Below are 21207 nucleotides of genomic sequence, written 5' to 3'. Positions count from 1 at the left end.
AAGGTCAAGAGGACCAGCGATCATCACCTGCAATGCGGCATGCACCTGCTCCCAGTATTCCCGAATTACTCCACATTCCCAGGCCAGATGGAGGAAACCTGCGCCCTCCGCACGGCAACGCGCACATCTGTCGTCATCCGACAGTCGGAATCGCAGTTTCCGAACTGGGGTATAGTAATACCGTTGCACAAATTTATAGTGGATAATTTTCAGTCTACAACTAGAGGAGACTCGTGCGGTAACCGAGCAGCAGTATCCCCACTGTTCATCAGTGAGAGCAGTGGGTAGGTCAGCGTCCCAGGCAGTACGTGCCTTGGACGGAACAGGGGGCCGCTGCTCTCGAATGGCCGAATATAGCTTCGACACCAAATGTCTGCCGTCCGAAACAAGCATGATGTGCAGCGGCAGGACCGCGCCCGGTTCCTCCGGGTAGCCAGGAATTATCTCCTTCATACCCTGTCGGAGCCGGATGTAATAAAAGACCTCCATTGGCGTCGGGGGAGTAGCACCAAAGAACTGCTCCTTAGTGCGGAACCGCTTCTCATGAAATAAATCCCCCCAGGTATGAAGTTGGATGCGGTTGCACATGGAGTGAAATCCATTTTCCGTCAGGAGCGATAACTTCGGATGATATGAAAGGGGCAGCGCCGGTGAGTAGAGCATGGGGGCTTCCAGTAATCTAGTCACTCTACGCCAAGCGTCCATGGTGCAAGTTACAGTGGTGGCAGGCGTCTCAACGTCCCCGATCCGGCCCAGCAGCATGCCCTTAAGCGGCAGCGGGTGAACTATCCAGTCCTCAGCTGCCACCTGGGGCATGAAGGGAGTGGGGTGAATCCAATAATAAGCATGTTGAGCCTGCGCACTGAGGTAATACACCTCCAAGTCAGGCACGTCGAATCCACCCCGGTCACACGGTTGTGTCAATACTTTCCAGCTGAGGCGCGGTTGTTTCCCGCCCCAAAATAGGCGAAGCAGTTCAGACCGAAGTCTTTTGAAGAAGTAGGCTCCCGGGTAATAGGGTATATTTTGAAAGAGGTAGAGGAAGCGTGGAAGGATGACCATTTTTATCAGGGAGGCTCTTCCCGCCATCGACAGTGGGAGGGCCAACCAGCGAGTCACAGTATCGGCTAATTTGGAGATGGCCACCCCATAATTCAGGCGGACCGTGTCCTCCTTAGCGAGTGACACAACAATTCCCAGGTATTTCAAATCCGTACTACACCACTCCAGCGGGTAATCAAGCGGGAAAGGGGTCACCGAGGGTGTGAGGGGGAAGAACTGCGACTTCTGCCAATTGATGTGCACGCCGGAGACTCCACCAAACAACACGAATTCTCTCAATAGGGGGTTGAGGTGTACTTGCGGGCGCCGCACATATAAGGTAACGTCATCCGCATAGAGGGATATGCCTATCTGTCTCTGGTTGCAGTTAAAGGCGCTGTCCTTATGCAACTGCCGGATCCTGCAAGCCAGGGGTTCGATAGCTAGGGCAAAGAGCAGGGGCGACAATGGGCAGCCCTGCCGAGTCCCTCTCGTGATAGGTATCTGCGACAACAACACTCCGTTGATGATGACCCTAGCAACTGGGGAGGTGTAGAGCAATGTCACCCAGGCAATGAAGATCCGGGGGAAGCCCATCCTGCCTAGAATGGCCAGGAGATAGTCCCATTCCACCGAATCGAACGCCTTGGTGGCGTCCAGAAACACAGCAGCGACCGGCAGGCCCGGCGAAATGGTAGGTATGAGGGAGAACAGGGTGCGGAGGTTATGGGACGTAGCTCTACCCGGAACAAATCCAGCCTGATCCGGCAGCACCAGGGTAGTCATAAGTAGGGATAACCTAGTGGCGAGCACTTTCGCAAGAATCTTTGCGTCGCAATTTAGTAGCGATAAGGGCCTATAGGCATCGGTATCCTTCGGGTCTTTCCCCGGCTTAAGCAGCGAAGTGATTGCCACCTCCCTCATAGAGCCCGGTAGTATCCCCTCCTCCAACGACTCCTCGAACACCTCCTTCAGCACTGGTGCCATTATGTCTATATAACATTTATAAAATTCGGCCGGCAAGCCGTCCAATCCCGCGGCTTTACCGTTACTGAGTGACATGATCGCATCTCGGATTTCATCAATCTCGAAAGGACACCCCAGGAAAGCCCTATCACTATCACTTAGCCAACACAATGCAATGTCGTCAAGGAACCCACTGAAGTCAACCTCTCCAGTCTGCTGCGTGGTATACAGCCGTTTATAATGCTGCAGAAAGGTGTCCTGTATCCCCTTAGTGTCCTGATAAGTCCTGCCTTCGCCATCAGTGATTTCCAGTATATGCGTGGCAAATCGCTGGTGTCTAGTGAGCGCTGCTAAAACTTTTCCCGGCCTATCTCCTTCGCAATAGCGTCGAGCCGTCCAGTACTTACCACGGAATTTGGCTTCCCTGGCCGCCTCCTCCTCAAATTCGGATAACTTGGTTCTGAATGCTATCGCCAGGTCAGGGCAAGGGTTACCGACCATCTCCGACTCCAACGATTTAAGTTCCGATTCAATACCCGTCAACGTGCGCACTATTTCCCGTAACACGCCACAGCTTTTAGAGATTGTGACTCCGCGTACGGTGACCTTAAAAGCCTCCCAGATCGTCTCAACCTTAGCAACAGAACCCTTGTTCCTAGGGAAGAAGGCCTCGATTTCCTCTCCGAGTTCTTGTTTGAATACCGGGTCAAGGAGGGCCGAGGGGAATAGCCGCCACGGTGGGCGTATTCTCGCATAACCAGGCAATTCCAGGACGGTCAGCACAGGGCAGTGATCCGAATATGTTCGAGGTAGGTGCCGCACCTTGGCGATGCCACCAGCCAGACCACGTGAGATGAAGCAGTAATCAATCCTGGCCCATGATCGTGCATGCGTGGTGAAGTGGGTGCCCTCCCTAGCCCCAGGATGTAAGTGTCTCCAGCTGTCCAACAATCCCGCTTCCTCCAGTATGCCCCGCAACGCCTCCCCGGCTTTCGTATTGTACTGTCCGCTACCGTCTGACCTGTCCTCCCCCGGGTACAAGGAGAGATTAAAGTCCCCCCCCCAGATCACATGTGCGGCCTCGACCTCAAGTGCATGTCCCCATAGTGTCAGGAAGAACCCAGGCGTGTCAATGTTGGGTGCGTAACAGTTGATGAGCATAACGACATCAGTGCCCAGTCTCCCCCAGAGGATCACGTATCTCCCCTCACTATCCGTCCGAACACCCAGTTTTTGGAACGCTAGTCGTTTATTAATCAAAATGGCAGTGCCCCTGGAATAGGTGGAATAGGAGGAGAACTCTCGCACGGTCGCCCATCTGTCTGCAAAGCGAGGGATGCTACGTGGATTAAGGTGAGTCTCCTGGAGTAGAGCTATTTGCACCTGGTGTCTATCTAAGTATCCCAGCACATTCCTACATTTCCGCGGATTATTAAGGCCTCTGACATTCCAGGATATTATAGACACAGTATTTAAAGCATGATCACCCGTGCTCATCATCACATCCCTGTACCCAATGAGTGTAAACAGTCCCAGCACCCTGTGGTGCCACATCCTGTACCAAAAACCACCGCTTATAGCATCGTCGGGTGTCTAGCTCAGTGATACTGCCACAACCCGTACGTCCATTCCCAACACACATGCCATGACTACCATCCGCACAGTCACTCATTCCCCCAACAATCCCCCCCTCAACAATTGAACATTCCCCCTCACTCCATTCCCAATAATAGAAACCCCACTCCCCGAGCCCTCCCCCAACCCACTGAAGCAACCCAAACTTGCCAGTATTGCAATTCCTCCCCCCCTCCCAAACCCCGCACTCAATAACCACAGCAAAACCATGTGGGGAATCCCCTTCTGGGGGCATCAGAGGTACACGTCTACTCACCCCAACACTCCCCTCCCCTCCCGCATATACCATATGGGGAAGACAGAGAAGAAGGGGTGGTGCCTGGCCTAACGTAGTCCTGTAGATGTAAGCCTCTAAGAAAAACCAGCAGCACCAGACCCACAGCCCTCTAATTGTAGAAAACAATAATAATGTCAGTTCCATTCCCAACTGCCACCCGCCCAGTCACCTGCAGCAATATCAGTGCGTGCGTCCCAGGCGCTAGTCAATCAAAGGAGCAGTGCGCGCCAGCTGGGCCAGTAGTCTGCTGGGGGTCTATGGTGCAGTAAGGCAGGTACAACAAGCAAATGATGAGTGAGCACGCCGCCACAAAGCAGCCAGGGCGGGGACTCCGATGTCACCGCCAGCAGCACCCAGCCCCTACTCCAGCAGTGCGACAGGGTGCGAGTGGCAGAAAACTCACGAGGGCGCCGCTATGAGTCATTCATCTTGTTCAGCAGGATTCCCTCCCGCTTCGTCCGCACCCTCGTTACGCCTGTCTCTCCTCTCTGTGCGAATCCGTTTAACATAATCCTCAGCGTGCTGTGGGTTCGTGAAGAAGTGCTGTTTGCCCTGATGGGTTACCCGGAGCCGGGCCGGATAAAGAAGGGCGTAGTCGATCTGCATATCCCTCAATTTCTTTTTCACTTCAAGGAACTTTTTCCTCTGATCCTGTACCATGGGCGTGAAGTCCGGATAGAGTGAAAACTGTACACCATCACATGATAAATTCCGATGCGTGCGGGCAGCTCTAAGGGCAACGTCCCTGTCGCGGTAGTTAAGTAACCGGGCGATGATAGGCCGCGGCGGCGCCCCTGGCTTGGGGACCGGGGCCAGTGAGCGGTGCGCTCTCTCTACTATGAATTGACTCGAGAAGGCCTCCTTGCCCACAGCCGTTTGCAGTATGCGCTCAACATAGTCCTCCATGCGCCCAGTGTTGGTGGACTCCGGAACCCCCGTGACGCGGATGTTATTGCGTCTACTTCTCGCCTCCAATTCCTCATTCTTCGGCGCTATCACTCTGAGGATGTTGTCCATGCGGGTAAGGCGTGTGTCGTGCGTCGCGGCAGTGTCCTCGGCCGTGGAAATGCGTTGCTCCGCCTCAGAGAGCCGCTCTTCATGCACCTCCACTTTTTGTACCACACCGTCCATCCTGGAAGATAGCCGATCAACCTTGTCCACAACCGTTGCGAATCCCTGACGCATCTCCTCAATGATCAGGCGCAGTTCTGGTGTTATGACCGCCGGAGGGACCTCGGTGCTTGGCTGTCCCGTGGAGCTCCCAGCGCCCGTTGCGCCTCTAGTTGGTTTCTTCGAGGCTGCAGGTTCGAAGGACAGTTTGGGCTGCTTGGCATCGTTCTTGCCCATGGTGCCCAATCCGTTGGCACCCAGTGGCTGGAATGAGTAGTCGGCCCTTCAGGCCCCACGAGCAGAGCCCGCGCACAGGTCGTTCCGTATATAGTGTCCTAGGGGCAACCGTGTCAGAGGCTCGTCAGCGGGGTAAACACAGGTCCCACCAGACCTGAGAGCCCGCCAGCCCCCAGCACAGCAGTCCCCGGCAGCAACAGGAGCACCTCGGGTAGGATAGGGCAGTGGAGGGCGAGATCAGAGGGCTTACGCCCCCGCCGCAGCCGCCGGCGGGACCATGCACTCAGTGGGACTAGAGCGCCGGCGGTGCCCGCTGCCGCCTTGCGTGATAGCAGTGTTAGTCCCCGCTGGGCCTGGTAGGAGTCCTCAGTGGTAAAGGATTGCGCCCCTGGGGGTGTCCCCCGCAGCCTCCGGCGAGATCAGGGGCCCAGCCGCCCGCCGTGCACAGGTGTAGCGATACAGCCAACCGGGTCCGGGTGAAGTCCTCCAGGCGGATGGTCGCGTCCCTGGGGATGGCCGCCGCGGCCTCCGCCGGGTCCAGGGTGCAGACACTCGACCCTTCGCCGCCGCTGCAGGGGAAGTGGCGCGGTGCTCAGCCCTACTCCCCAGTGTCGCTTTCGCAGGGGGGGGGGCGAGACTCACCTCCGCCAGTCCACGGCACTCGTCCAGCAGGCTTCCCGCAGTTCCGGCCGGGTTGCGCAATGATGAGGCCTAGCCGCCTCGTGGAAAGCCTCGGCCTCAGGTGTCACAGCTCCCGGTCCCGGCCAGCAGCCCTTCACAGCAGCGACCCTCGGGGCACTCTCAAGGCGCCGTAACTCAGGCTCTGGGCGTCGGATCTCCTCCAGAGTTGGACCGGCGCCGCATCACAGGTGCATCCAGCAGCGGTGCGAATTTCAGGCATCCATCTGCAGGGGAAGCGGATGAAAGCAGGATAATGCTGGCCAGGCAGCCAGAGCCTCACAGAGGTGCGGCCATTAGCTAGTGCGCCCTCTAGCGCCCCCCAAACAGCACCCCTCTGTAAAAGAGAATGGAATATCCCATTGTTTGTTCGCCAGGATTATACATAAACAGTACCCCTCTGTGAAAGAGAATGGAATATCCCATTGTTTGTTCACCAGGAGTATAAATAAACAGCACCCCTCTGTGAATGGAATACCCCATTGTTTGTTCGCCAGGAGTATACATAAACAGCACCCCTCTGTGAAAGAGAATGGAATATCCCATTGTTTGTTCGCCAGGAGTATACATAAACAGCACCCCTCTGTGAAAGAGAATGGAATATCCCATTGTTTGTTCGCCAGGAGTATACATAAACAGTACCCCTCTGTGAAAGAGAATGGAATATCCCATTGTATTTTCACCAGGAGTATAAATAAACAGCACCCCTCTGTGAAAGAGAATGGAATATCCCATTGTTTGTTCACCAGGAGTATACATAAACAGTACCCCTCTGTGAAAGAGAATGGAATATCCCATTGTTTGTTCATCAGGAGTATAAATAAACAGCACCCCTCTGTGAAAGAGAATGGAATATCCAGTTGTTTGTTCACCAGGAGTATAAATAAACAGCACCCCTCTGTGAAAGAGAATGGAATATACCAGCCACCAGGGCACATAAGGATACAATTATCAATTGTCGCTTTCATCTGAAATGCAATGCGAGGCACAGGCTGCTCTTGAATTATCCTGATGCTTAGAGCGCCTAGAGGCACCGCTCCCCATCTGAGGCAGGTGTTTGCAGGGTTGTCCTACGTAGACACAATTACCTGGCGCCTCCTTTTCTCGTGTATTCCGGCACTAGCGCAGCATGTTCTCATATCCGCTCCAGCTGCCGCTGGGGAGCAGGCGCTGCGCCCAGATCAGGCGCCTGCGACAAGACGCACGAAGAAGCATCGATCAGGCTTATGTTTGTGGTTTGGGGCCATCAGCTGCTCAAGGTATTACCGACATGTGATCTCAGAGTTCTAAGCTGCTTACATTACCGAAGCATGCTTGTCTCTCTGCGGCACAGTCCTTGCTCTGTACCAGTAGAGCTTGTGTGACAAAAGATCAAGGGGCATATTCACAAGCCCCTTGCACCACTTTTGCGTCACTTTTCCCATGTAAAAATGACGCAATAGTGGCGCAAGGGGCTTGTAAATCTGCCCCCATGTTTTTTTTTTGGACGTGCTTTAAAAAGAAAATCAGTCGCGGAAAAAAACCCAGCCATGCTTCAGTGCAGTAGCAACATGTGACTCTTAGGCTGCAGAGCAAAATTATAGATTAAAAATAATCAGTTTCTCAACATTTCTATTGCCTTATATTTTAAAAATTACGTTTCTTGCGCTTCTCAATTATTTTGGGGCTCAGACCATTTTATAAGAGGTTAGCTTGTATTTCTGTCAATCTTAGTCCTCAAATGGAGCGGGCTTTCTGTTAATGGCGGCAAGGCTAGTCTGTTCACCACTTCCTCCTGGCAGTAGACCCCTTTGCTATGCCACTTCTCCACAGTTTTGCCAATGCCCTGCTGTGGTGGTCCACATTGCTCTCTGGTAAAAAACCACCGTCACGTCCATCCTCGTCCTTTGCCTCCGAGTCTCTGTTTGTGCCCTTTGTTCCTATTGGCCAGCCAGGGTCATGTGACTTTAGGCCTTATCACATGAACCTCCCAATTATAGCATAGCTCTGTAGGGCATCCTCATTTGGACTTCTTACAAAAGGGCCAGATGCTCCCATTCCCTGCACCCCAGTAAAGACTCACCTTGGCCCATGCATGCTACACCCCAAGACAACCAGGCACACAGAGAGTGAATATCAGGGGCGAGGGTTGTGTCCCATGCATCAGGGTTCTTTACCTAAATGTCTGGTGTTTCACCTGCATGGATTAATGATTTGAGTTAGGACATGTAGAGCAACCACCCCCTCCCCAGCCACGATCTCCCATAAGTACAGAAGACATAATTTGGAAATGTGACACTATGGGGCGGACACAGGGAGACGGCAAACTGTAACATCTCGACATCACAACACCACTTCTAGTGATACCCCAGCATTCCACACTGCTCCTCGCTGGATCATATCTTATCACTCCATGAATCATCACATCACACCCTCCACTACACAGCACACCATAAGTCCAGCCACACATAACACACCACATCATTGCCTCATTATGTATGCACTGCCTCATGCCATATTACACCATACACCTATATAGTTGAATTGTCCTTGGCATGTGCTTCTTGCATTCCTAAAATTCTAAGTTGGATGCAATTTGTATTTGCGCTTTCAGGAAACAGTTAGGGCCTGTCACTGCAGACAACATGGCCTTTAGGTGTGTCCCTGGCATATAGAAATATGAATCCCAAATGCACCAAATATCATGATTACAATATTGAAGGACAAAATATCGAAAGGTAAGTACATATAGATTTTCTATACTTAACTGCACATATATGTACCGTGACGATATCCATCAACAAGCTGCATAGATGTGGAGTAAAGAACAGTAAATCTGTACTTCTTCTATATGCACTTACCTTTCGAGCTTCGATATCCTGTTCACAAGATTAGCGTATCTGAATGTTTTTAGACTCAATATTCCATAGTACAGTCAAAAGTTGAGACTCGTGATCTGGGTTAACTGGGGGACTTGATTAAGATCAGTGAATGTTTTCTGTTTAAATAGTGAAGGTAATACAAAGGTGAAGATCTAGTGCAAAACCCTGACTGTCATCTCTTCCAGAATCTCAGGGGCATATTTATCAATATGTAAATGTAGCCATACTTGTAAATGTAGCCGTACTTGTAAAGCACACTGATACTCCTGAGTGTCCTGGCGCTGTACTCATACCGCTGTGGAACCCTTCCTGGTTTTTCCCCGTGAAATGTCCACTCCTGGGCATCCCCAGGGTGCAACCAGGCATCCCCAGCGCTGTTGGGGGCCGTTGTGGAGACTAAGCAAGCTATTGCCCAGAGTTGCAGCGTGGGACCCATGATCAGAATAGGCACCGAGGTGAGAAATCAGGTCAGAGGAATTATGAGCCCAAGATCTGCCAAGACCAGCCGAGGCAGGAATTGAACCCTGGTCCCGGGCCAGACCTCTGCATCAGGGTCTGCCGCTCTAACCATTGAGTCACGCAGCGACACAAGGTACCAGGGAAAGGGCGGGATTGTGCCATAATTAACATAATACGGGACATTCATGCCTGGCGTACAATATGCTGCCTAGCACCAACGCAGGCACTCTTGCACCATGATTCAAGGATGCCTGTGTTGTAAGCAGGATCGTTTTCTGCAATAACGGACACCTTCCTGCACAAAAACAATCACCTGAGGTATTTTCCTCTTTCTGACATAGGAAGAGGAACGAACGAGGGGAAATAAACACATTTCTCCTTGTCGCGCCTCCCCTGGTGATGCATAGCAGTTTTGACACATTCCCAGGTCCACCACTTATGGTAAATCTTAGAACGCACCAAAATGCCTCCCTGGGGCAGAGTAATGCAACACAGTGATTTGCGCTGCATTGCATTACTCCAGATTTATCAAGCCACTCTGGGCCGCGCAAGGTGTCCTTGTGCGGCTTGATAAAGCGTACTTACGGGTTGCGTCACGCATGCACCCCATTTCGTGGTGCAAAAGCGGCAAAACCCTTTAATAAATATGGCCCTAATTATCCCAGATATCGCCTCAGAGACCCCAGAGTATTTGGAGGCTGAACTTGATCTAAAGGCAGATAAGGCTGATTGGCCAGTTTAGATATGTCTTCAATTCTAGAAGTGTAGTGCTGTGGCCTTAGGCCCATGTCTACGCAGGTTGTTTAGTAATATTGCTGTAGAACAGATGCCAGGAAACATTAAGGGTTGTTATTATGACAAAATCAATTCTTGAACGAATCAAACATCACCATTATAAAGTTCCTAAACATCGATCTCTCTTCTTATTTTAGATGCCATCATTTTTTAGACAATGTGGTAGACAGTTTATTAAGACAGAATAGATATTCATTAGAGGAACTAAATGGTCCTTGCTTCGAGCAGACAGTATGGGTATATTCACACGATGAAGACAGCGAGATAGCAGAGGTATTGCTTACTTGTGAAAGACAGCAGAGCTATCCCTCGGCCAGCTGTTTCATCTCTCAGTGCAGGTAACAGAGCTATCCCCTGTCTCTCCAGATAGAAGAGCTAGGCCTCTCTTACCATACACAACAGAAGTAGACCTCTCTTAAAACAGACAGCAGAGCTACCCCTCCAGATCCTGATTTATCTGTCGCTGTGTGCATACATACTTTTTGTATATTTGTATCTTTCTGGTCAGTCTTTATTATGCCTTACGTATCTTTTCTGCCTAGCTTGCTTATCTATCTTTTAGTATTGATGTGTCCACCTTAGGTTGCCAAGGGAAGGAGAACCTCCAGCCCAGGGCATCTCAAGAAAAATAAACCAGGTCACATTGAGCTTCGGAAATAAGATAACAACTATAGCTTAACCCCTTAAGTGCTGCCGTCGGCCAACGGTCGTCGCAAGCACTACCTTGCCAGTGCTGCGCACGACCGTTGGCCGGCGGGCCAGCATTCGTTCTTCGAACGTTCAGCACTGGGTGCTGAATGTTCGACGCTCCTATGAGGTTAATAAGGAAAATAATAGGGCAGAGAGACTCACTGAGAGTGGCTTCTGTCAGGAAATATCAGATGTAATGGCAAAGCCACAATTGACTTGAGAACAACAGCAATATGTAAAAAAAGACGCCTCTGCCTCTAAGACAGGGAGATATGACAACAAGAAGTCAAGTTGACTTCGGTTACACCAGAGCCAAGCTCACGAAAAACATGCTGTAGACAAGAAACAGAAGAGACACAAACACTGAAATAGGGACTAAGGTCCACAGTAAAAACAGGACAGAATGGAAAGAAAAATGCCTTGCCGGTGTTAAGTAATGGTCCACTGGCATTAACATGCACTTCTTTGTAGATGGATGTGCACATGTGATTCAGAAAAGGAGAGCCAATGGCTGCAGGGGGCTGAGCTGTGGCCCTAGCCTGTATGCTGAGTCATAGAAGCAAGACGTGAATGACAGTTGAGAACACCAATGAATGACAACGGCAGATAGGATCTTTTTGTAGTTAAACAAACAAGAGTCATTATTACATAATAAAGGTTGCACTTCCCTCCATAGTGATTAACAGTTCAGCCATGCATCTCAAGCCCTTGGGCTGGTATTACTGATTACTCATATAGTACTGCATTTGGGTTACCTCTTTATCCTTAAAGTATTGTCATCGCCCTTCCTCTGCCTGTCTTTCTAGATTGTGCAGTTCAGGCAGCAGTGTAGTTGACCCCTTTTGTATTTTCTTGCCAGCCATGATTTTCCTCCCATTACCCCCAAATTTTAGTGAATTTCTCCAGGCACTCCTTGCCTTCACAAACAACCTTCTCAGCACTCATTCACCAATTCGTATTATCACAGCAAGGGGTTAATTTACTAACACTTTGTGCCAAGTTTGCTTCACAAAAGTGTGTTGTATCATGGGGGCGTTCATATGTGGTACATGGGAGTTTCTATTCAACTACCCATGTGTTTTGACACAATGCTCTATCTATCTACTTAAAATAGTTGTCAGCGTTTGGTGCTAAAAAATAATGCCTCTTCTAGCAGGCATTTAAAAGAGAAAACATTGTTATTTCTCAATACTTTTATGACTTTGCATAAGTGCAAGGGCGGCTCCTCCTAAATGGCGAAGGAACTTCGCCCACCTGCTGCGAGCGCAGCAAACAAAAACTGATGAATAAAATGGCATAATAATGGTATTAATTTTATTTGCCACCAACGTGCGCTGTTTACAGCGCGAGCGTGAGGCACGGGGGCAGACTAAATCCTTCTATTGCAGAATTATTGTTGCCTCTTTAGGTGCGCATGTTGGATTGGCTTGCTGCCTGCCTACGGCCAGCCCGACATGAGCACTGCACACCTAGCAATCCCCACGCGGTGAAACAGCCAGGGAATTGGTGGCACAGGTCACCAGTTTCAAAATGAGCATTGGATTAGCCTGCTCCCACCTATCCTGGAGCTGCTCTCATGCTGAGAGCAGCTCCAAGATTGGTCAGAAGTCGCGTTTCACTGTGCAGGAAAGGAAACTCTTCCCTTTCCTGCTCATAGATGTCACATCACCGTCGTGGGGGGTGCAGCGCCGGGCGGGAGCAATATTATAGTGAGTTGGGTGCATGGCGCCCCCCTATATTTTTGTGTTTCCCGCCAACGCTGCATATGTGCTGTACTGTGGAGCACACATCCAAAGTAAGAACAGTTTAATAGTTTGTTTTAGCATAGTATTTTACACTGGAAGGGCGCCATTTCAGCACAAGCCCAGGCCAGACATCTTTGCACTATGTTGCAAATGAGCATCTTTGGTGCTAAGCAGCCTGATTGTCTGCCAGCTCTAGGAAAGAGACAAGATGCACCACATTTTAGTAAATATAGCGCTGCTCTGCTGTCTCCCTTTCACACAGTGCAACACAGCAGCTTTGGTTGATGTCCTGCGCTGCTTTCTGTGATTTATTAATACATCTAATCCCAATACAAGAAGTCTGGCCTCATCTCTGCTCCCCATAATCTTGCAATATCCCTTGTCGTCACGACTGGCTCAGTGTTATATAGCACCTTTCCTCACTTTAGAACGTGGGCGTCTACCCAGATCCCCCGTTGCTGATTTCTTTGTTAAGTCTTCTGTGGCCACAATCACTTATGTATGAATTTTTTTGTTATTCCCTTTTTAGTTATGTGAGACTGACAAGGCAGGAAAATCTCTTAACCAAACCTAACAAGCATTTACAATGCAATGTTCTCGTCTTTGTTAAAGTTAGAGCTATTGGCATTGCAAATGTCATTTTTTTTATTTATTGTTTTTTTTAAAACCGAAAAATATATAGTATTGTCTTTTACAATGGCAATAGGTAAGCATTAGAGAGTAGTAGAGAGTAATAGCTTAATCTCTTGCAAATGCGAGACCTATTGCATTTGCACCCACACACCCACACACACACACACACACAGCCACACACAGAGCGCCCCACACATACACACACAGAGCCACACACACACACACACACACAGAGCCACACACACACACAGAGCCACACACACACATAGAGCCACACACACACACACAGCAACACTCACACAGAGACGCACGCACACACACACGCGCTAGCTCTAAAGTAACTGAAGTGCTGATCTTCTATGCCTAGTTTTGTTATTTGTTTTATATCTCGCATTGACGTACATGCACTTTGTATTGTCAGAACTGTCTCTAGCTAAGACCAATCAACTGTTTTACATGATTATATTCTTTCACATGTGGAACTACTTGAATAGATTATACTACATATTTGTGATGGGCCATACCCGTGTATGTTTTACCCAACCATGTTTATTTTGTGTATCCACCCTTGCTCCATTTTTTGCAATCGATTTTAGAGCACAACCAGGGAACAGAGGAAAGAAAAACGAGCACAACCAGGGGGCAGAGGCAAAAAAGCGAGCACAACCAGGGAACAGAGGCAAGAAAAACGAGCACAAACAGGGGGCAGAGGCAAGAAAAGCGAGCACAACCAGGGAACAGAGGCAAGAAAAGCGAGCACAACCAGGGAACAGAGGCAAGAAAAACAATCAGAACCAGGGAACAGAGGCAACAAAAACGAGCACAACCAGGGAACAGAGGCAAGAAAAACTAGCACAATCAGGGGGCAGAGGCAAGAAAAGCGAGCACAACCAGGGAACAGAGGCAAGAAAAAAAGAGCACAATCAGGGAACAGAGGCAAGAAAAGATTACAATCAGGGAACAGAGGCAAGAAAAACAAGCACAACCAGGGAACAGAGGCAAGAAAAACAAGCACAACCAGGGGGCAGAGGCAGGAAAACCGAGCACAACCAGGGAACAGAGGCAAGAAAAAAAGAGCACAATCAGGGAACAGAGGCAAGAAAAGGATTACAATCAGGGAACAGAGGCAAGAAAACGAGCACAATCAGGGAACAGAGGCAAGAAAAACGATCACGATTAGGGAACAGAGGCAAGAAAACGATCACAACTAGGGAACAGAGGCAAGACCAGCGAGACTGCGCAAGCGCAGCCTACGCTAGCCGAGACCTAAAAAACGAGCACAATCAGTGGGCAGAAGGCAAGAAAATGGGTACAACCAGAGCCACACACACAGATCCACACATTATGTTGCTGGCTGCTTTTGTGATTTAATAAAATCTACTTTCACCGTGGCTTGTCCCGACACTTTTAGAGATATTTATTAAGTCACACTGGAAAATGAACGCAAAATATGCCTTCATTTTTTATATAGATGTGAAAACAATAGCCTAAGCAGAAGTGATGGCATGCTCCGCTTTACCGACTCCCATCAGGTCAAAAATTCCAGGCAGGGTTCCCCGGTGAGCTCCACATTCCCACAGGACCCCAAGAGGTCATTAGGCCACCTCACCCATCGCCATTGTCCAGACGTCCCCGAGCACGCCCAGCCAGGGCACTTCACCCACCGCCTTACCCTATCACACGGCAGTACCATAAACTCACTAATGCACACCTGCTCCATAGGAAGAGACACAAACATATAGGGACAGTTAGTGGAAAGTTGTAATAAGACACCTACAACTTTTAACCCAACATTGCTGAGACTCGTCACTGAAGATGCTACTTCATGGAAATATTAACCCTTAGTCTGCCGCTCACTGGTTAGAGGCGGCAGACCCGAGAGCAGAGGACGGCCCGGGACCAGGGTTCGATTCCCGGCGCGGCAGGTTTCTGGACCAGGGTCAGCGGACTCGATAATTCTCTCGCCTCGGTGCCCACTCTGATCAGCGATCACAATCGGCAACTCTGGGCATTAGCTTGCCTCATCTTCACTAACGGCCCCACCAGACCGCCGGGGATGCCTGGTCTCACCCTGGAGATACCCATTAAGGGACCATCTCTCAGGGAAGCCAGGAAGGGTTTCGCAGCGGTCGAAGCGCCTTGGGACCCTACGGGTAAGTAGTGCGCTATATAAATGCCTATACATTTACATTTACATTTACATACATCCCGGCAGGGACTAGCCAGAGTTAAGGGACTGGCAACTGTGTCTGATTCTCGGCTCACAAGCCACCCGTTTACACCCATTTGGTTTAACAACTTGTTAAAACAGCTTCGTAGAACCAACTATGTTCACAGATGTATGATCAAAGGGCAGAGTTGAAACAAAGTTACCGAATACAAACCAATGGGTTGGTGGAGGGGGGGGGGGCGAGAACAATCTGGGGTAGTACAGAATGACAGGTTCTATAAATTCGATTTGCAGTGCACCCAAAACATTGTGTTTATTCCAGTCCTACAATTTCGAGGACCCACCTCATCAGATACTGTTCCAAAGGGAATGCATTGTGCTGGCCTCTTCGAGGCGGACTCACTGGGTGGTAGGATTTGCCGTGCCATGTTTTCCACAGTTCCCAGTGACAGTCCAGTGCAGGATCCGTTCCTGGAGCCGCATGGGCGGCGGAGAGGCACAGGCAGACACAGACGTACAGCTTCATGGTTATGCAACACCTGGAAGTGAAGACACGAACGCAGATGAAAAATGGAGGCCAGAGTAAACGGATAGGAAAGTAAGCGAGGGGCAGCTCAACCCAGGATGTGGGGCCCAGATCATCCAGGAAGGCCCGATCGGGATAACAAAATGCGGAGTCAGGGCTGGAGAGTAAAAGTGGTTCTTCCAGAGAGATCTAAAGTTGTTTTAAGGAGGGTCTCTCGTCAGCGCCAATAAGCCCCCCAAAAAAATGCACATGTGACCCCCAAACTAACACTGAATCCCAACCACCCAACTCTAATTTGTACATTTTAAAAATTGATCACATTTCTCGCTCCAGTTCACGCTGTGAGTGAGCCTCGGCCCCCGATAAAGGAGTCTAAATGGTAGAAACTAGAGCTTGCCAGCAACATTTGAAGTGGTATTTGCACCCCATTATTGACCAGCAGTACAAACACCGCGCTACTCGGGCGCCGATACATGCACAGTTAAACTGGAAAGTAAAGGGTTGGGTGGCTGGGGCGCGTTTCACTGCAGCTTAAACCGTTGACCTAAGCGCCGCTCCTTGTACAAGGAACCAACCCCCAGAGGAATTCCACACAGCTCCGCCTAGCAAGAGAGTCTCTGGAACCAAGGGGCAAGCTCAGGAGCCAAGGCGGTTTGCCCACCCGCCTACATCAAGTGGTGAGTATGAGCAGAAAACAGTGGAGCACCCCGACCTAGCAGACAGGGAACGCAGAGACCCAAAGCACATAGTCCCGGCGAATGCCGCGCCGAGGGGGACAGAGGCCTTGCTCGTAACTCCGCACCTTCAGCTGCCTCGGTACAAGGGGGGAGGAGGGGGATAGGCATGCGACGCGGGAGTGGGGAGATACCAAGGTACCCCAGAGTCAACAAGCAGTACCCCCAGAGAACACTAAGCGCTAGAACCATCACAGCACCAGAAGGAGGTCACGCTATACTGACTGACTTCCAGTCATTCCAATAAAAAGCCACATCTCCCCACAGGGAAGGCACCCTAGGCATTTCACACAGTCCTGAACGATGCAAACTACCCCCAAAGAGCGGACAGAAACAAGGTTCGGAGACACCGAAACTCCGCTCGTTCATACACAAGGCGCCTCGCAACTTCTCTTCTTCTTCCGTCGGCGGGCACGGCAGAAATGAATCTGAGAAACGCCCTGTCATTTTCAGACTGGGGGGCGTGTTTTTCTTTTTCTCCTTTCCCATTGGCTGGAATGTAAACAACGGGCGTGTTTTGACTTGTTGCTGTTTACATTCCAGCCAATGGGAAGAGGAGCGAAAGAAACTAAAAAACACACACCTCAATCCGAAAAAGACGGGGCTTAAATTGACAAACAAACCTCTTCTCCAATGGCTGGCCAGCATTTAGGAGGCCAGCCAATGGAGAAGAGGGGCGGGTTTAAGCCTCGCTACTAGAAAACATAAAATCTCGCCAGCGAGACTGCGCAAGCGCAGCCTACACTAGCCGAGACCTAAAAAATACAGATAAGATAGAGGGTGAGAGGCCATGCACAGGCCATTGTCATCACTTTGTTTGGCAGAGTTTCCTATAATGAGCACTAGGTGGTGATGTTCCTGCACCTGTGAATGGATGATATTGGACAAACAAGGTGCACTTAGAAAAGAAATAACTTGCAAAGCTAACCTGCCTAGAGATTTACTGAACCCACTGCCGCTTTGGAATGTAAAGTGGCAAAGAGAGGAATCTGGATAGGGGCATTTAACTTCTTCGAGACAATTGGGTGCTGACTGTATCTGTAAAAGGCGCATTTTATTACAGGACCAGGGAAAGGGCTGCAAATATGTCCAGAGGGACAGAACATGTCGTTCTACGAAGAGAGCATCTGAGTAGTTGTAGAGGCTCACAGATTCCGAGCAGTGAAACTGACATTGTAGGGCAGGTTTACAAGCCCCTTGCGACACTTTTGCGTTGCTGTTGCATCACATTTGTGCCAGGTTGCGACACATTTACAACGTGGCGCATCTAGGGAGTTGCTTCATGCTGTAAAGCCCTGCGCCACATTATACCTGTGTCAGGTATAATGTATGCAGGAAAGCCTTGTGAAAGTGACGCAGTAAAATCTACAAGATATCACAGCGCCACTTCTAGGACGCCACTGCTTCAAAACCTTACTCCTGCTTCAAGCCGGCTTAAGGAGTGACACAGCACAATAAGTATAGGCCTCCCAGAGTATTGCTGGAGTTGCGTCATCCTTGGGAAAGAACTCCAGCAATGCGTGACCTTTGCGCCAACAGATGCACAACGCATCTGTCAATTCTTGCGCCATGGTGCGCCGCATTGTTAATGCAACGCATCCGTGGTGGCGCAAGGGGTTTTTGTGCACGTCGCAAGGAAACTGACGCATCTCTGCTATAACGCAGAGATGCGTCAGTTTCTTGTAAATCTGCCCCTGTGTATTTGTCCGCAAACCGGTACATAAGGGACAGAGGTGAGAAGTTCCCATAAAGGCCCCTGTCATGAGCGCCCCGGTATTTGGGCAGATAGGTATCCGACATGATAAAATCTGACTCCACTGGGTCAGAATTTATCGGGGTCAATAAATAACTCCCATTTACAAGTTTTCCCCCCAAAAAACAGAGTAAAGTAGATTTTGATAACCAAACTCCACATGTCCCAATAATTATGAGACTTTTTCCCTCGATACATTCCGACAGGATTAACCTCACTCAGAGTTCAGCTGAGGAGAATCAGAAACTGTTTTTCTTAATATATTTACCAATGTTCACAAAAGCACACAACAAAAGTAATACAGGAGATTCCTCAATCTTCCCCATTGTCCATAATGGTAAAGACAGAAGCTTATCAATTCAACATACTTCACAAGTCCACACTCAGCCCTGACATACGGTAATACAAAAGGAAAAAGGAGTTTCACTATCCACTCACTGTACAGACATACAGCAAGAGGTCCCACATCTATTGGATTATGTTTCTAGCACAGTCAATCAGCTTGCATCACAAAGTTACAGCCTCTTCATCAGTCCAATCGGAATCTTTTGCAATACCAGACAAACATCGACTTTAGTACATTTAGAAATCTTTAGACCTCTGAAGAGGGTGACGCAGCGCCCAGCAATGATGGTCGTAGTAATGACACATAGGCTGGCCCACTAACCCATGCTGTGTATCAAAGGTAGATTCCCCCATTCTCCAGATGTAGATGCTGCAGTTGGGGCCCCATTACGCAGGCGGACGGACTTCAGTCCATCTGCCATCATATCAGATTTGGGACCGGCTCCCTACGAGATGGCCTACCCACAATCCGAATTATGATGCAACCGCTACCACAGCGGTTGCATTACCTATATTTTGTATTGTAGCGTGGGATGCAATCAGCAGCCCCTGGCGCAATACAAAAAATAGGGTGCAGACATATCCCTGCACTACGTGTAGTAACCGTACCGTGCCTGCCAAATGGTGCAGGGATATATGGTGCCCCCCAGGGTACATGTCCCTTCCCCAGGGATTAAGGGCAGCCCGCTACGGGCCCCCAAATACTTCTCCGCCAGCTGTTTTGAGGCAGGTTGACCGCCACCGAACGACCAGGGGAAAGCGATATTATAATCCCTACGGTGGTGCCTGGCAGGCACCGCAGCAGTGCAGGGATTTGCAGTTGGTTCAATGGGCGGTTGGAGTTGATCCGCCTGTCTGGACCATGGCCGGGGAACCGCAGTGCGATGGCAGAGGCACTCCCACCTACAGCCTGTCAGGTCCCTCGGCCATCGTAATGGGGCCCTTGGTTTGTAGTGCGGCCATATACATTTCAGATTAACTCAAATACTTTGTAATGTCTCTCAATACTGGCAACTCTGAGTAAAACAACATTTATTTCTTCCTTAGGTTCAATATCAAGTCATCAAGGCAAAAACGTCCTCTTTTTTTATCGAGCATTGTCAGCATTAACTGATCCAATTCCACTCCATCTTTCCCCATTAAGTGCATTTCTCTTAAGAAAACATCTCACCGAATTTCGACCCCAATCTCTCTTTTGCGCCTGTCATAGGCCTACTTTCTAATGAATTACCCCAAATCCATGTCCGCATCTTGTTGTCTTCTCGACCCTGAAGGTTGTTGGTATTTTTGGAAAAGAGAATAGGTCAGAGGAGAAAATCACTCTGGGGGCTATCACGATGGCAGACAGTCTACAGTCCATCTGCCATTGTATCGTATGGGGGACCGCCCGCCTATAAGGCAGTGGGTCCACAGGGCAAATTAGGATGCAACCACCACCGGGGCTGTCGCATTGCCCCTGTTTTGCATTGCGGCGGGTGCTGCGCTTTGCAGCACCCGCCCCAAGACAAAACAGACACCCCACACATATCCCTGCACTACGTGGCAGGCACCATGCGGTGCCTACCCCATGGTGTAGGGATATGTAGGGGGCACCATAGGTGGCCCCCAGGACCTATGTCCCTGCACCAGGGAGTTAGGGGGGCCTACTACAGGTCCCCAAATCTGTTACCACCTGCTGTTTTGCTGAGGTTTGACCGCAGCAGAACGACCAGCAGAAAGGGATATTGTAATCCCTTTGGCTGTGCCTGACAGGCACCTCTGCCATTCTGGAACTACAGGGAGGTCCGACAGGTGGTCGGATAACGATCGCCTGTCAGGACCGTGGTTGTCAGAGTTTTCGGCCGTCACCCATCCAAATGCCATCATAAAATGGCGGACAGAGTTCCCTGTTCCGATGGCGGCGAGACTGCCACCGACAGCCTATCGATGGCGGTCTTGCCACCATCGTAATGACCCCCTATGTCCATGAATTTACCTCATCCTGAAATGGTATCTGCCAACTAAGATACTCCATTTTCTGTGGTTATAGAGGCAGTTCCCAGTTTTGCACAATCTCTGTAGATGCTTGTAGAAATCTCCTGCACACTTCATGCCAATCTAACCATTTGGTTATTTTGAAAAATCTAATAATTTTCTCAATCTGGCAACATCAATTTAACTTGGCCATTGGACTTTTCTAGTCAGATTACTGACACGCTCCAAATTTGGTTTTAATAGCACTTTCCAATCAAAAGATAGTGATTTAAGGTTTCAATAAAATATATATACTATGGATATTTCCTGCAGCAGACTACTAGGAAAAAAACGGGTAATGTAAACTATCTGTTAAGTTTAAGGAGTAGATACGGAAATATACATTTTACCTCTACCCACTTTTCTACCCAGTGTAACCACATAGTATCCTTCATACAGACACATATGTCACCAGACTGATGCTTATGTTAATTTTGAAATAGTAGCTCTTGTCCATTTTTAACAGAATACATGTAGGAGTGGCCTATTTGTCAAAAAGCGAAAGCCATTATAGAGAGTAAGCTCCAGATATGCAGAGC

General features: G+C 49.6%; 1 protein-coding gene across 1 annotated transcript in view; it reads left to right on the top strand.

The window, feature by feature from the left end:
- The window catches only part of LOC147677724 (perilipin-1-like), a 562211-nt gene that overhangs the window by 315062 nt on the left and 225942 nt on the right, over window positions 1-21207 (top strand). The window lies entirely within an intron of this gene.

Source organism: Lissotriton vulgaris, chromosome 12 (assembly GCF_964263255.1).
Source record: "Lissotriton vulgaris chromosome 12, aLisVul1.2, whole genome shotgun sequence".
In the NCBI taxonomy this organism is placed as follows: Eukaryota; Metazoa; Chordata; class Amphibia; order Caudata; family Salamandridae; genus Lissotriton; species Lissotriton vulgaris.
The sequence above is the reverse complement of the archived record's forward strand: the minus strand, read 5'-3'. Positions and strand labels throughout refer to the sequence as shown.